General features: G+C 41.9%; 1 protein-coding gene, 1 long non-coding RNA gene and 1 pseudogene across 4 annotated transcripts in view; 1 reads left to right on the plus strand and 2 right to left on the minus strand.

The window, feature by feature from the left end:
* Positions 1 to 17,172, minus strand: part of LOC143736369 (uncharacterized) — a 402,538-nt gene that overhangs the window by 271,404 nt on the left and 113,962 nt on the right. The gene's annotated exons all lie outside the window — the stretch shown is intronic.
* Positions 1 to 17,172, minus strand: part of LOC143735331 (ribonuclease-like 3 pseudogene) — a 144,394-nt pseudogene that overhangs the window by 103,350 nt on the left and 23,872 nt on the right. The window lies entirely within an intron of this gene.
* LOC143735356 (uncharacterized) lies at positions 3,751 to 5,038 on the plus strand. Of its 2 annotated transcripts, XR_013203121.1 has the most exons (4): positions 3,751 to 3,802; positions 3,880 to 3,948; positions 4,034 to 4,130; positions 4,709 to 5,038. It is a non-coding gene; the product is annotated as an uncharacterized LOC143735356 (long non-coding RNA). The 2 variants fall into 2 exon arrangements; XR_013203120.1 differs by lacking the exon at positions 3,751 to 3,802 and having other exon boundaries at positions 3,834 to 3,948.

The raw sequence follows: 17,172 nt of genomic DNA on the forward strand, positions 1-17,172 counted from the left end.
CCTGCGTGTTTGTTCCCTGCCTGTATCCGTGTTCCATCCCGTGTTCAGCACTCCTGGTTCTTCACGCAGCGTCCCTGTGCTGCCAAGGGCTTCATACCGGACATTTACACACCTTAACTCTCCCAGCATCTGACCAGCTCTCAATAAACATATCTGTCATTTTGCAATTGAATCTTCTGATTATTTCCTAATAGACAAAGGTCAACCGCGAGAAATGTAACAAAAGAATACCGCGAAATTCAGTGCGGTCAATATGACCGTCTATGGCCGAAATAGGTAAATATGTTCATTTGTTTTTTTGCCTTATGTGTAATTTATATAAAAAAAAACATTTTAAATGAAAATACAGACACTTTTAGGAAAAGTCAGGTACCAGCAGGATTTTATTTATTTTTTCAACAAAGTTATTGCAAAATTCAAAACGGTCAAAATGACTGTCGTGGCCGTTCTAGTGTTAAAGGGATAGTTCACCCAAAAATGAAAATTCTGTCAGTAATTACTCACCCTCATGGTGAGAAACATACCTGAAACATACGGAACTGACTGTTTTTGAACCCCCCTCAGAGGGTGCGAGTCTGACACAATGTCGAGTTGACACTGCACCAGAAGCTCGCTGGAAACCGCTGCGCCCCGGGTTGGCAGAACGGTCCCGTGAGGAGAGACACTTTCCTCAAAAAGAGCCAGGTGGGAGAGGAGCATGCGAATCTGAAGCTTCTCACAATGCTGCAGTGCATGGCAATCAGCCTCCTCGAAGGCTGATACCGCATGCTCCACTCCCAAACATATATATATATATATATATGTTTGCCTATGTATGTTTTCTTTTCATATTTCATTACATTAACTCGTCCTCTCTGTCTCGCCTTCTTTGTGGTGCTGGTGATGATGCTCCTGCTGGTGCTGACGCTGGTGCTGGTGCTGCTGCTCCTCCTCTTCTTTGTCGCACACTGCTGAACTCGGCCCTGGTCTGTCCTCAGGGATGGAGGTAATGAGGACAGGGCGGTTGGTGGAGTGGCTCTGTCCTAACACCTCATCCATGAGGACAAACCAGGGCCAAGTTTCAGCAGTATTTATAAAAAAAGTTTATAATACATTGTTTTTAATGGGTTTTTTTTCACCATTTTCGAACGTTTACAGGATTTACAATTTGTAGGATTGAAAATAATTGAACAAAGACATTTGCATTACTGTTTTACACCCCCTCTTTCTTACCCCAATGACCATGAGGGGCTAATAGTGCCTTAATCAAGATGTGTGTACTTCGGGGTCCGTTTGAACATCTCACATTTGGGTTTTAATCATGTGGTCACGGAAGGGATAAAAGAAGATTGTAACTATTGTTCTGTCTCTTTTTATGCTCTGTCTTTCTTCTGATACTCTGGCTCCCAATCTTGAGGCTCTCTCTCTCTCTCTCTCTCTCTCTCTCTCTCTCTCTCTCTCTCTCTCTCTCTCTCTCTCTCGCTGGTTACATTTTACATATTTCTTTCTTTCCTTTATTTATATAGCACAAGTAAACACAACATAAGTTGACCACTGTGCTTCACATAGCATAAATATCATTAAAAATGATCATTCAGACTGCAGAATAATAACATAGATAAATTTAAATTTAGAGGAATGCACGCTCCAAAAGATACACCTTTAGTTTGCGTTTGAACTCATATAAAGAGGATAAAGATCTCAAAGAGACAGGGAGGCTATTCCACAGCCTAGGACCGACAACAGCGAAAGCGCGGTCACCTCTAGACTTTAAAGTCCCTGTAAAGGCAATTCTAAAAAAAAAAATTCTAAACACATTATAAATGTTAGAAATGTATTGCTAAAACATATTACAAAGACTGTGAACTGTGAAGTACTGAAATGTGGAGTTAGACCGTTAAACAGTTTTTCACCATTGCTATTTTCCGGATTTTTTAGGCGGGGCTAAAACGGGTCTCGATGACGCACTGGAGCCCCTGAGCTCCTGGACACGCCCCTACTTGATGACGCAGTGGGGCCACTGAGGCTGGCCCCTCCCCTAACGAGCACATTCGCATCAGTTTGGCGCGAGTTACTGTCGCGAGTTACTGTCAGTACTATTAGTTGCTACAGCCTACAGTTTGCTAGCTAGCTATGCCTTCGACACGGAAATGCGTAGGCCTACTACCTGGATGTGATCATGTACAAAACAGACCGGTGTCTTTATTTAAATTTCCTAAAAACGATCACATCAAGAAGAGGTGGATTAATTTTGTGAAGAGCCAACCTTGATGGAGAGCTGAGGATCACCGCCAACACCCGCCTCTGTATTGATCATTTTACACGGGATAGTTTTATAAACTTTCGTCGGAGACAACTGGGGTTCACTGATAATCGGCTGTTACTGGTGAATGGGGCCGAACCGACTATCTCCCGCCTCGGCCTTCATCTCCCCGTCCCGAAAGCAGTATCACCTAATATCACTGTCAGCAGCTGCTTTCCCGTGAGTGGGCGTGGTTTCAGCGCAGCCAGCGGACACGCCCCCAGCGTTTGAGAGCAGAGAATAATGCTCATTTTTTCAAGATTTTGATAGCTTATTTTATGTACTTGCCGGCTTTTTTTTATCACTCAAATTTGGCTGGGTGGCTAATAACACATTTTTCTGTGGTGTGACAAACTCAGAACACATGCTTAATTTTGACTTTACAGGGACTTTAAGCGTGAGCGTGGCTAGGATAGATTATAGTTACTCATGGACCTTAGACACCTCCCAGGTATATTAACATTTACCAGTTCGGACAAATAAGAAGGTGATTTAAAGACAAACATCAGTATTTTCATGTCAACTCTGTAACGCACCGGCAGCCAATTAAGAGACGATAAAATTGGCATAATATGTTCATACATATATGCTGGGTACAACTAATGGTATATAAGTTATCATCATCTCATACATCTATTTTGTAATTATTTTAAATGAACCATAACCATATTTTGTCATTTAACCTTTTCAATTACAAAGGATGTGCTAACTAATTTTGATTTGGTATTGAATTTGAAGTGCTACCTATTTTAATACAATATTTTCACTCTATATAGCAACGCTCTCCAACATATTATGCTATGTAACTGCACTTATTTCCGTCGTTGGTATAAGTAACAGTTTTCTACCATCTTGCTGACAACGTTTCTTTAGTCATTCTGCAGTCTTGCAGCCTGAACACCTGCAAGAAACCCACCCTTACAAAGTCAACAATCAAATATGTCATTGGTCGAAAGAAACAGAAAAAAACAATAATTTGTTAACAAATTTGTTTATTAGACTAGGAAGTAATACTTGAGTGAACTTCAGACTTTTTTTAAAGGCTGAATCCACTCTATAGGTGTCATGAATCTGGTCCATACACTTCCGTTCAATCACCACCAGAGGTCACCCACTCACAGCATGGACTCTTGCACTTCACTACAATCCCCATCATTCATTGCATTGACAACTCACACAGCTGATTCCACTAATCATGCTCACACCTGAGAACTATCACACACTATCTCACACTCGTTATAAGCCTTGGACTTTCTCTCCCTGATGCCGAGTATTGTTTTGCGTTTAGCACTCCCCTAGTGTTAGCTTCTCTACCAAGCCCATCCATTGACCTTAGTCTTGCCTTGTCCTTTGTTATGATTCTTGCCTGTGTAACCGAATGAATGAGATGAGTGGTGTTGATTGACGGTTGTGAGCACCAATCAGAAAGGAGTATCCACTATTTAAGAGATGGTTGGTTATGGCCTGAGATGCGTCACGTCCGGCTCCTCCCCTTCTGTTGTTGACAGTAGCTGTCTGTAGGTATGTGTGTTAGTGTATATAGTTCTTTTTGTTTTTAGTTTCTTGTATGTATGGGACTGACGATTACTGTTGTTTAGCCTGTCTTTCCTCTCCGGCTTCCCTCGGCTTGTTGCGATGGGTGCATTCGCTGGCTGCTCGCCTTTCAGGTATGTGCGAACTGTTTGTGGGAAGCATATTGTTTGTTTTCATTCGGGGGTTTAGGATCGGCTGATTGTGTTAAGTTATGTGCAGTGTCCCTGTAGTCCAGCTGAACAGCGGATTGCATGATTTTGAGTATCCGTGCCTGTGAAAGGATAAACACATTATGTGAACGCATCATCCCCTTCCGGTAAGTGTTGTTGTGCATACAACTGTAGTTACGAGCTGAAAATTTAACAATTGAGGCATAAATCTTAGTGATGTTTTTCTCTGCATTGGCTTAGGATTTTCCCTCTCGTACGGGCGTTTTGTTTTGCCTGCTGGTGCGATAATCGGTTCTGGCTTTTGCCTTTTCTGCTGTTGCTACAGTTCACATTTAACAACTTGTTGCTTTCTCGTGCCATCTGTGAGAAGATCGTGTCACCCCACTGATGAAGGGGATCGTTGCTGTCTGGTTTTAGCCCCTACTTCATATATTGAGCTAACGCTACTTTGTGTGCTGAATTTGAGGCGGACGCTTAACGTTATTAGTGCTCAACTCGGAGCACTACCATCTGCTTGTGAGCCCATTGCAGGCATTGAGTTATCTGTTTGTTTTCTTTTCATTATTTACACCTTTGTATGATATTTGTGATTGTCTGATTGATATTATTACTATCTGCTCACTATTTTACCATAAATACCATCCAACTGTGGTTTATTGCAGTTAGTATTTGTGAAGTTTGTCATTAATTGTGTTTTTCTTTTCATTTTGTGATTTCATTTCAGGTGCTGAGGTTCCATGGGTTGAGGATCTCTTTTGGTGGTGGTGTTTTCTCCGAATGTTTGCAGTGACACTTTTGAAGTCTTTGGGGTGTTGTGAGTGTGCTTTCGGTGAATTAGTTTAGTGATTCCTCTGCCTGTGGTCTACCTCAGCCCTGCCAGTTTGTGTGTCTTTTCATTTATTTCAATGTGTATGTCCTTGTTTATTTGAATGTGTGTTTGTTACTGAAAACCTTGCCAGTGATGCTCCAAGTCGCCTCTTTTCAAATGTGACTTATTCTGCTGCTTTAAATTAAATTTTGTATAAATAAAACTTTTGTACAATTTACATATCCAAGTCTCTGCCTACCTTTATTAGGGACATGAACCTGAGTGACCTAAGAATAATAATTTGAGTGTTGTCTATATTTCCCGGGGCGCAATTCCCCGGGTGGCGTAGTCTAAATTTTCTTTACCTGTAATACCAGCCACCCGCCACACCTGTTTCCTGGATTCACCCTTAGCCTAGCCCTTTGGACTGTTTGTACCTCGTTTGGATTATTGCTATTTCCCTGGATTGTCTCTCTTTGCCTTGCCCCTGTTGGATATTGTTTGTCGGTCGTCTACCCACGCTTGCCCTAAGGATTACTCTGTGTCATGCCTCTGCCATACCTGTTTGCTGTTTATTGACCTAGCCTGTATTTTGGAATAAAGCCTTGCATATGGATTCGCACGTCTCTCGTCTTCTCGTCCCGTTACAATAGGTATGTTTCAACAAGAAATTTGTCAAGTTAACACAATTTTTCAGTTACAGTTATTTCAGTAAATTGTTTTACTTGACTAATAAATGTCTAGCAATTTCAATGAAAATGAATCAAGATCAAAGTAAAGAATTTAAATAATTTGTTGTGGAAATTCTTAAAGTAACACCAACACAAATCTTTTTTCGAGTCATTTCGTTAGTTGAATGAAAGATTTGTTCATTTTGATGAACGAGTTCGAACCGGAGAGTCACGAACGTGTATCATTTGTGCTTTTTAAACTTCAACTTTTCTATTTATTTTTGAAATGACCGATCGTTTCGCTAGATAAGACCCTTATTCATCGTCTGGTGTCGTTTAAAGCCCTTTGAAGCTGCACTGAAACTGTCTTTTGGACCTTGAACCGTCTGGTTCCCATGGAAGTCCATTATATGGAGAAAAATCCTGTAATGTTTTCATCAAAAACCTTAATTTCTTTTCGACTGAAGAAAGAAAGACATGGACATCTTGGATGACATGGGGGTGAGTAAATTATCAGCAAAAGTTTTTTTTTAAAAGTGAACTAATCCTTTAAGATTTTTTTATTCCTCTTTTTAGTCAACTTTAGCATGGGTGTGTTCTCTTCTAATTCTAAGCAGTGTGTGTGTGTATATATATATATATATATATATATATATATATATATATATATATATATATATATATAAAAAGCTATTTTAACCAGAAAAATCTACAATGCATGCCCAAAGTCGTGCAGCCGTATAGTTTCTCTTGATATCAGTCCTGCTGACATCAACATTCACATGAGACTGTAATGAAAAATCAAACACCTTGGAAATGACAGGTATGTACTATGTTTCAGGAATGGGACAATGCTGTGTGACTGTGCAAGCCTCTGTATTTAGATCAGTGTGTTTACTACTGTGCTTTTTTGACCTTTGTTGTGTATCTTTGGATTATGTTGTGTTGTAAATAAATCCAAACAATCTAAAAGCCATTCTTTTTTAAATCTCCTCATTCTTTGTGCAAGGCTCCTCGTAATGGGGCCTGATAGCACCTAATAGGGCTATTATGGGAGGGTCTTTGTCTTTCTCAGGTGTGAAATTCCATACATATTAATGAGAGATCACGCCTCCTTGCATAAAGCTTTCTCACACTAAACACATCATACACATTATAAAAGACTTTATTGACTTATCTGAATGAGTAGTCAGGATGATTCTCACATAGTTTTGGAGCAAATATTCTAGACTATGTGATACAATTTTCAAAAGTCTTGTGAAGAAATAATCAATATGTGTTTTGTGGCTTTATTTCAGAAACGTTTATTTTTAAGTTTTTCAATAACCATGCATAAATAATATTCTCTCAAAAATACAAACATGTACATACATGTTGCTCACAGATTATGGTAGCCCCGTTTGTGCTATATAGAGTGAATTTACACCTTTGCCATTAACATGTTAATAAATAACTGAAAAAAGCACAAATGCTTTTTTTTTCAGTGCATGTCAAAACATCCCAAGGGCCCCAAAAAACCCTTGGTCCCCAGAGGGTTAATTTGTAAGCGCTTTTCTAAGTACTCAAAGACACTTTACAGAAACTCATAAGACAGAAGAAACACCATAGAAAGTAAGAAACACTAAAACAGACAGGATTAATTTAAACATTAAAAGCAATTTTAAAAAGATGTGTTTTTGTCAAGGTTTTGAATTTTGGAAGGTCAGTGCACTGTCAGATTTTTGGGGGTAAAGAGTTCCAGAGGGAGGGGGCAGCGACAGAGAAGGCTCTATCACCCCAGGTTCGGTGTTTGGTCCTGGGAGGTAGAATCAAGAGATTTGCATCAGAAGAGCGGAGGCAACGAGATGGGTTGTGGCGGTGGAGCAGGTCAGTGAGGTAGGAAGGGGCCTGGTTATAAAGGGCTTTATGTGTAAGGAGAATGATTTTGAATTGGTTTCTTTGTGGGACCGGGAGCCAATGGAGGTTCTTAAGGACTGGAGTGATGTGATCACGGGTGCAGGTGTGGGTGAGTAGACGAGCAGCAGAGTTCTGAATCTATTGGAGTTTGTTTAAGCTTTTCAATGTTGTGCCATACAAGATGCAATTACAGTAGTCGATTCTGGAAATGATGAAGGCGTGGATGAGGGTTTCAGCAGCGGAGAAAGAGAGCGAAGGACGGAGACAGGCAATGTTTTTTAAGTGAAAAAAGGCAGTTCTGGTGATTTGTTTTATATGCGGTTCAAAGGAGAAGTTATTGTCAAAGATGACTCAGAGGTTGCGACTGAGAAGGGAAGGAGAGAGGGTGGAGTTATCAACAGTGAGGGAGAAACTGTGAGTGGTTTTAGTGATGGATTTAGGACCGATGATGATCACATCTGTTTTTTCCACAGTTAAGTTGAAGGAAATTGGTGTGCATCCAGGATTTAATATCAGTGAGGCAGTTGGAGATAGTAGAGTGGGTGACGGAGGTGATGGATTTGGTGGAGATGTAAAGCTGAACATCATCGGCATAACAGTGAAAGTTGAGACCATGGTGGCGAATAATGTTGCCAAGGGGGAGCACGTATATTATGAAGAGGAGAGGACGAAGCACCGAACCCTGGGGGACACCTTGGGACAGCGGAGCAGTGAAGGAAGTGCAATTGTTAATGTGGATGAACTGTTTTCTGTCGGTGAGATGCAATTGAAGCCAGGAGAAGGCGGTGCCGGTAATGTTGAGGGAAGATTCGAGGCGGGAGAGAAGAATGGAGTGGTTGATAGTGTCAAAAGCTGCAGTGAGATCCAGGAGGATGAGGATGGTGAGATGACCAGCGTCAGCGGAGAGAAGGATGTCGTTGGTGACTTTGAGGAGGGCTGTTTCAGTGCTGTGTTTCGAATGGAAGCCAGATTGAAATGGTTTGAACAGATCATTTGAGCAGAGGTGGGTTATGAGTTGTTTGGCGACAGTCCGTTCCAGTATCTTTGACAGAAAGGGGAGATTGGAAATGGGCCGAAAATTTTACATGATGTCAGGGTTGAGTCCAGGGGCCCGTTCTTCGTACGTTGCTTAAAACATCCGAGATCAAACGAGACATCCAAGACAATATCATCGTGCTAATCATGATCCGGCTAATTAGGTTCTTCGAACACACCTGCCGGTTATGATTAGTATAGCTGGATTGAGTTATCTGAGATAATTGCGCGTTCATGCGCTGGGTTAAAAGGGGATATGTATCGATAGTAGAAACATTGACCAGCAACGCTGCTATTTGCTGCTCACCGTGGCCAAAGAGCGCGCTCAGTTTTTTTCTCCACAGAAGAGCAAGAGTTATTGCTTGAAGGATATGCTGAATTTGAAAACTTAATTAAAACGCCAGGGAACACCTTAAAGTGTGCAAAAGCCAGGAGAGAGGGCTGGCAAAAAGTAGCAGACAAATTAAGTTTGTAGTTAGATGTTTTTATCACTTATTACTGTATATATTTTTATATTTTAATAATTTCTAAATAATTAATAACTTTGTTCATTGTAATGTCAGAGTCACCACCCACTACTAGAACATAGGAACAAGTAAAAGAGAAGTACTAGTGTTGAGGCAATAATTCTGTTAAACATCATCATTGCGTAAGAGACACTCAGAGTCAAATTAATAAAAAGAGAAGTATTTATTCTTGCAAGAATAGTTCCCACCCATCCTTACAGACCAGCTGCAGGTTTGAGGTGAGACCCAGAACAGGGGTTTCGCTAGCAGTCTTATAGTGACTTTATGACTTCCTCCAAGACCAGGGGGGTCTCCTCACCTCTGAAGTCAGAGGTCACTGCCCAACCACCTCCTGTCTCACACAAACCTTCCAGCTGTATAAACATGATAATGGAAAAACCAGGCTCTCTGTTCTCGTAATTCAGGAATACAGTTAAAGAGACCATACGATATTTCAGTGCAATGTCCATTATTAATCAGTCAATATTAAAATTTCCTCAACAGTTCCCTGCTTTTTATCATTCAGATTACCCATAATCATAATAATAAACAATAAGACAAATTTTAAGTCGTATCATCACACTTATACTCTTCATTTCTGACTTTTGTATAAATTATCAATCTTCTTAAACATTTGGGCTTAACTCGATTAATATATTTCATTGTAACTGTAACATCCTGACTGTATGTCCAAAAAGGGATACCGTAGCCCTCGGGCAAGTCTAGCGACTCTCGCGAGACTATGCGTGGAAGGTGGTAGAATAATAATAAAAGCGCACAGTTTGAAGGGTCCGTGTCTGTTCCAGTTATTATATGTAAAATATGATTTAGCCAGTGAGCAAACATTACATGGTGTCAGAGTAGAGGCTAGCACCCACGTTCAACAGAAACATGGATAGTTTCGGCGTCCCAGCACCCAAGATGGATAGGGAGTCAGCTAACTTAACAGAAGCGTGGCGACGTTTCAAGCAGCACGCGGAGCTAAAATTCTCCGGACCTCTACGGGAAAAACGCGAACAGGACAAATGCAGCTATCTCCTTTTATGGATCGGAGAAAAAGGGCGTGACATTTTCAACACATGGACGCTAACAGACGAAGACGCGAAGAAACTACAAACATACTACGATAAGTACACCGCGTATCTCACACCAAAGTCTAACCCGATATACGCAAGATATCGTTTCCACGAGAAAACGCAAGGTGATGGGGAAACTTTCGAACAATTTGTCACGGAATTGTGTTAGTAAAGGACTGTGGATACCCCAACAGTGACGAGATGGTGCGAGAACGCATTGTTTTCGCTACAAATTCACCGCGAGTGCGGGAGAAGTTGCTCAGCCACGGAGCGGAGCTAACGCTAGATCAAGCCATCAACATCGCGCGATCACATGAGCTAGCACAAGTCCAACTCAAAGAGATGGTGGGAAGCAAATACCCCAACAACGACGCGGTACACGCCATAGCCCGAAGACCGGAACACAGACAAACGCGCACGAGTTACAAAGCCAGGCCGAGAGAGCCCGCCACAGTTCAAATAGAATGTGATGGATGTGGCGGCCTGCATACCACCAAAGAAGGCGCCTGTCCAGCAAAAGGAAAGCAATACATGAAGTGCAAAAAATTCAATCACTTTGCAAAAGTCTGTAAGTCAAAACTACACACAAACACACACACAAGAAAAGTGATTCACACCATGGATGAAGACACTGAAGATGAGCAGGTAGAACTTTTTATTGACGGACTTACAAGTGAAAACACAGGAAAATGTAACAAACAAGCTTATGCTGAAATTGAAATCGGGACCCAGAAAGTTAAATTCAAAATTGACACTGGCGCACAGACCAATGCAATTCCCGTACACACATTTGAAAGACTGTTTAGAGATACTGCCATAAAATCAATCACCCAAAAGATCTATGGCTATGGTGGTGAGTTCCTGAAAGTGATGGGCACCTGTCGTCTAAAGTGCAAGTATAAAAACACCTCCATCGTGCTCGAATTCTACATAGTAGACACCAAAGCACCTCCCATCCTAGGGATGAGAGCTAGTCTAGACCTCAAGTTAATCAAACTGATACTGGCTGTGGCCGAGGAAGAAGCGAAACCATGTACAGACACAGACAGCCTCCTTAAAGAATACAAAGACGTCTTCCAGGGCATAGGAGAGTTTCCAGGGGAGTGCAACCTCCATGTCGACCCAACCGCCACACCAGTAGTATATCCACCACGAAGAGTACGATTGCACTGCGAGACAGACTGAAAAAAGAGCTTGACAAGATGGAAGAGAACAACGTAATTTGCAAAGTGACAGATTCCACAGAATGGGTTAACGGCCTCGTAGTCGTCGAAAAAACCCAGACTGGCAAGCTGAGACTCTGCCTGGACCCCAGAGACCTCAACAAGGCAATAAAAAGGCCCCACTACCCCTTGCCGACTCTAGAAGATGTCACCACAAAGCTCGCCGGAGTGCAGTACTTCAGCGTCCTCGACGCCAGATCAGGCTATTGGGCCATAAAGCTGAGTACAACGTCTTCCCTGTTAACAACATTTAATACCCCCTTCGGCAGATACAGGTTCCTGAGGCTGCCGTTCAGAATCAACTCAGCCCAAGACGAATTCCAAAGGCGCGTCGACTAGACATATGAAGGCCTCACAGGTGTAGCTGCCATTGTCGACGACATACTTGTCTTCGGTAAGACAAAGCTTGAACACCATAACAACCTCAGGGCCATGCTGAAGCGCACAAGAGAAAGAGGGGTAAAGCTAAATCCCGACAAATGCCAAATAACTGTATCGAAGGTCAGCTCCTTCGGTCACACGCTCTCGCGAGAAGGCGTCAAGCCAGACCCGGCGAAGGTGAAAGCGATACGAGAAATGCAGCCACCCACAAGCAGAGGGGAGTTGGAAAGCATCCTCGGGATAATTAACTATTTGGCCAGATTCGCACCACGCCTCTCCGAGATAAACGCACCACTACGCCAACTGCTGAAGCAGGACAGTGAATTTTTATGGGACAAAAACCACGACAAAGGATTCACGCAGACGAAGAAATTGATAACAGATCACCCTGTGCTCGCGTACTTTGACCCACAAAAAGAACTCAGACTCCAAGTAGATGCCTCAAAATGCGACCTTGGCGCTGTCATGCTCCAGGACGGAAAACCCATCGCCTATGCTTCCAAGTCACTCAACAGCACCGAAGTGAACTACGTGCAAATAGAAAAGGAACAGTATGCAGTTTTATTCGGCTGTAAGCGTTTTCACGAATACATGTATGGCCGGAGTGTGATTGTAGAATCTGACCACAAACCTCTGGAAGCAATCCTCCGAAAACCGCTGGCCGCAGCACCACCGCAGCTACAGAGGATGATACTACAGCTTCAGAAATATAACATTCACATCATCCACCGGCCCGGAAAGGACATCCCAGTGGCCGACACCCTGTCCCGGAAATCCATCGAGCACCAAGACAGCAGCCTTATGGAAAGCATGGAAGCACAAGTACATACACTCATAAGCACTGTTCCAGTGAGTGACAGCAAGCTACTGGAGATCAAGGACGCAACAGCACAAGATGCACAGCTTACTACACTCAGAAAAGCCACACAGAATGGATGGCCTGATGAAAGGAGGAAATGCCCGCTCGGCATCCAGGAATATTGGAACCACCGAGATGAGATTTCTGAGATTGTAGGAATACTTTTCAAAGATGAGAAAATCATAGTTCCCCAGAGCCTCAGAGGAGGCATGCTCAGTGCATACACGCAGAGCATAGAGCACGAGACCTCCTGTTTTGGCCCGGAATGGGAAAACAAATAGAAGCAATAGCAGAACAGTGCTGTATATGCCAGGAACGACGTGATGCTAACCACAAAGAACCCCTGTGGTCACATGACATACCCGAGAGACCATGGCAAGTGGTAGGCACAGACCTCTTATCATGGAACACTCAAAACTTCATCGTCATTGTAGACAGTAGATTCTTTGAAATGGAGCAACTCACGAGCTGCACCTCACTTGCAGTAATCGCCAAACTCAAGTCCGCGTTCGCCCGTCACGGCATCGCAGAGACAGTCATCAGCGACAACGAACGGCTCTGAGGAGTTCCGCTGCTTCGCAAACGCGTGGAACTTCACCCACACCACCACAAGTCCACGCTACCCACAGAGCAATGACCTTGCTGAAAAGACTGTCCAGACAGCAAAGCGCATCCTGGACAAGGCAAAAGCCGGAAATACAGACCCCTACCTCGCTCTGCTGGAGTACAGGAACACTCCAGTGGACAACCTCCAGTCACCGCCCCAGCTTCTGATGAGCAGACGACTACGTTCCATACTCCCAGCGACCAGTAGGCATCTGCAGCCACAGGTAGCACCTCAGAAAACTATCCAAGACAGACGGAAGGCGTGCCAACACCGCCAACAAGCATACTTCAACAGAGGCACCAAGCCATTGTCTCACCTACCTGCTGGCACACCTATTCGCTTCCGTCAGGAGGATGGTTCCTGGAGACCTGTAACGGTAACACAACATGCACACACACATAGGAGCTACCACATCCAGACAGAAGATGGACAAACTCTACGACGCAACCGTTGGCACCTCCGCGAAAGCAGAGATGCTCCAGACACTAAAGACACACAGCATGCAGAAACACACACCAATAACACACAGCCACCACAACCTGAACCGGCGGACCACCCGCAACCAACAAACCAACAAAACACACACCAATAACACACAGCCGCCACAACCTGAACCTGCGGACCACCCGCAGGTTCAAGGGGAAAACGAGAAAATGTGTTTACAAACCTGTTACTTACCCGATACCTCGGAAACACTGTGAAATCAGTTTGACTGCCTGTTCTGTCTTTCACAACTAGTTCACCTTCAAGTTACTTGAATCATACAAAAATCAAAACATTGTTTCTGACAAGAAAACTAATGACTTATCTACATCCACGTCTTATGTAATTTAAATGCTGCCCGTACTTGTTTACATTACAGCAATGACACTAATGATGACCACAGACTGTACTTGTCAGACTGATTATATATGCATCAAGCACAATTGTTATGTTCACTGAATTAATGTTGTGTGTGTTTAGGTAAATGCCATTTGTTTCTTAAGAAGGGAGATGTAACATCCTGACTGTATGTCCAAAAAGGGATACTGTAGCCCTCGGGCAAGTCTCGCGACTCTCCCGAGACTATGCGTGGAAGGTGGGAGAATAATAATAAAAGCGCACAGTTCGAAGGGTCCGTGTCTGTTCCAGTTATTTTATGTAAAATATGATTTAGCCAGTGAGCAAACATTACAGTAACTTCCGCTACTTGTATCGTCTGCATAATTTTGTTCATCCTTGGGTTAGACTGTCATTTTCCAATTGAACAGACTCCTATTCACCCATGAATAACACATTAACATTAATCCACGTCCATCTCCATATATCACCTCAATATCCATATTTTGTTAACTTTTAGTTCAATCAGGCAATGGTTTTACTTAGTAAGCTCTATTTAGTCAAATCTTTCTAGAAAAGTTTTATAATTTTATCCATTCATCTAACCAATGTAGTTGTTCAAAATTAACCCTAATATTTCCATTACAGAGCGTCATTTTAGCTTATTACCGTACTTCACCACAATTAATAGATTTTCTACTTTTCCTGAAAACATTTGCACCAATCAACCTCATTAGATCTATATCAATATCTAGTTTGATTCAATCAAATAAAATCATCAAAATCATCACAAAAACAGATTCTTCTGCTAAACTTAAGCATTAGTTGGTCCGCATCTTCCTCCAGGTGTGATGATCATCTCGTTCGCCCATGGACATTCCATCTTCACCATGTTGACACTTTGCGTGCCGTAGCACATCACTCTTCCCTCGCTGGTGAGGGAGGCTGTTTCTAGCGCAGCCTTGAATCCCTCACTTTGTGCTATATTGGATGGTTTGAGGCTTGTCGGTGCAGTCTGAGGTGAGAAGCTTAGACCCAGGTCTCACAATCTCCAATCATTTTCCGATCATTATAAGATTTTACTTTAGATCACGACCACACCCCCACTGGAGTGAACCATGTACTGTCTGCTTTCACCCTGCGAATGAAGACCTTAAGTGATTTTGTTAGAGCCCGCTTTTCTCGTCGGACGTCCCCTTTAATGTGACCTGTGGAATTTTCAACCTGAAACATATCACCGGATAATTTCTTAGCACTCAGGGTCCTTTTTGTCCCCTGAAAAACACTCAATCCACTTTGCTTATAAGACAATATTTATGCATTTGGAACAGAATCAGTTCTGTTTGCTGCAATCCATCCTGACATTCTGTAAAAGAAAAAAAAATTTAAGTTAGGTGCTGCGTTTGCTGCAATACATCCTGACATTCTGTTACAGAAAATTTTTTAAGTTAGGCGCTGCGCAGGGTTAGGCACTTTTTCTGCCAAAATAATAACCTAGGCCAGGATATTTAGCCAAATTCATCCATAGCCATTATTTTGTTGGGTACATTGCTGTGTTGCCGTGGTCTTCGCTGCCGCATCTGCCCTGGCGTTTCCTGTTGAAACAATCTTTGTTTCTGTTACAGACAGAAATTTTGGCCTTACTCAATTAAACCCGGTGTTCTCTCAACATTTATTTTTCCCCCTGTGCGATGGCTTTCAGCAAATCCCAAACCATCCCCTTTTTGATGCACCATCCAACTTGTGCATCAAATTAACATAATGGTATTTGGATTTAGTTTACCATAAACACTGAATCAAACATTCTCCTTCAGCCATCTTTCCTCCAGACATTTTTCCTTGTCTTTGTTTACAATAACCATAAATGTTAATGGCTCTCTTGATAATTCAATATTTTAGCCAATGTATCACTTTGTTCTTGCCATAAAATCTATAACCTTTTCGTTTATCTCAACCCATAACTGACGTACATCTACAACTTCAACTTGCATCAGTACAACTGATCCAAAAGGTACTTCAAATCTGCTGTACATCGTAATGGACCAAAACTTATGACTAGCAGACAAAGCTTGATTTATCACTTGACTCAGAATCAGGGGCGTCATGCAAGCCAAAATTCTGGGGGGGCACAATCTGAGACGTTGCAATTGTTTTCTGACGGGTGATATGGATCATGTTAGGAGGGGTCAGGGGGTTTCTCCCCCTGAAATTTTTTTAATTCTGGCTGCTAAACATACCATTTCAATGCAGTTTGGGAGGGACAGAAATACCTTAACGGAGCTAGCAGCAACCCTCTTCTATCTGAGGACTAAGTTAAAGTATCTATTTTGTAAGTTTATTTAAAAGACAGGTTGATGAAAGAACTGTAAGCTCAAATTCAAAAGCTTTTGAAGTCTACTTCATTAAAGCATGTTTACACACACACTTACTGTACACTTAGGCCTACTACACATGATTTTAAAAACAGTACCATTGCAGTTTTTATGTTATGATTTTAAATTGGTATGTGACCTAAGAACGATCTTACATTAAAGGTACATAAAGGTGCTGAGGTCTGACTTTGTGGTGCTCTGAAATTAAGTTATTTTAATATTAATTGTGATGAAGGACTTTGAAAGAAGTTTGACAGATTTCAGTGCTGAATAAGGTTAACACTACCCCGTTTATTTGAAAATGGTTAATATTTGACAGAAATGTAAAAAAGTAATCAAATCAAATGTAATATGTAACATTACTTTAGTAAAATCATTGAAATACTGTAGTTACACTGCTCATTATTATATTTTAAATAAGGAACTTGTAAAGAGTAATTTATGAGCTAACAGAAAAGCTAGTAACTTGTAGCTACATTTAACCTATGAACCAGACAGAGGGGCTATAGCTAGCCAACTTAAGTTAATGCTCTGAATTCACAGCTAATATCAAATCCATAACTTTTTGATCAAGTTAAAATTTCCAGGTCAACCACAAATAATCCCACTACCTTTTAATATCATCCGATAACTAATTCAATGCCGATTTGTTGCTTTGCCACTTACCACTTCAATACCATCTGTAAAACATTGCCAGCTCAACGTGACGTGTGAGACGAGTGAGTTGTTTGAACACACACAGCAACGATTCTAGAGCGCTACACGCGTATATTTGATATACACAGACACCATATTAGGAAAAAGGGGCGGGCTGATGATGACCGATTTATTACACATTCAGAAGAATACATTTGAGTCGTTATAGGCTCTGGTAATTATGGAGCATAATATGAATAAAGTTGTAACAAAAAAATAATCAGGGAGGAAAAATCTGA

Source organism: Siphateles boraxobius, unplaced genomic scaffold, assembly GCF_051911475.1.
Source record: "Siphateles boraxobius isolate OS27281-9 unplaced genomic scaffold, OSU_SipBor_1 13, whole genome shotgun sequence".
Lineage (NCBI taxonomy): Eukaryota > Metazoa > Chordata > Actinopteri > Cypriniformes > Leuciscidae > Siphateles > Siphateles boraxobius.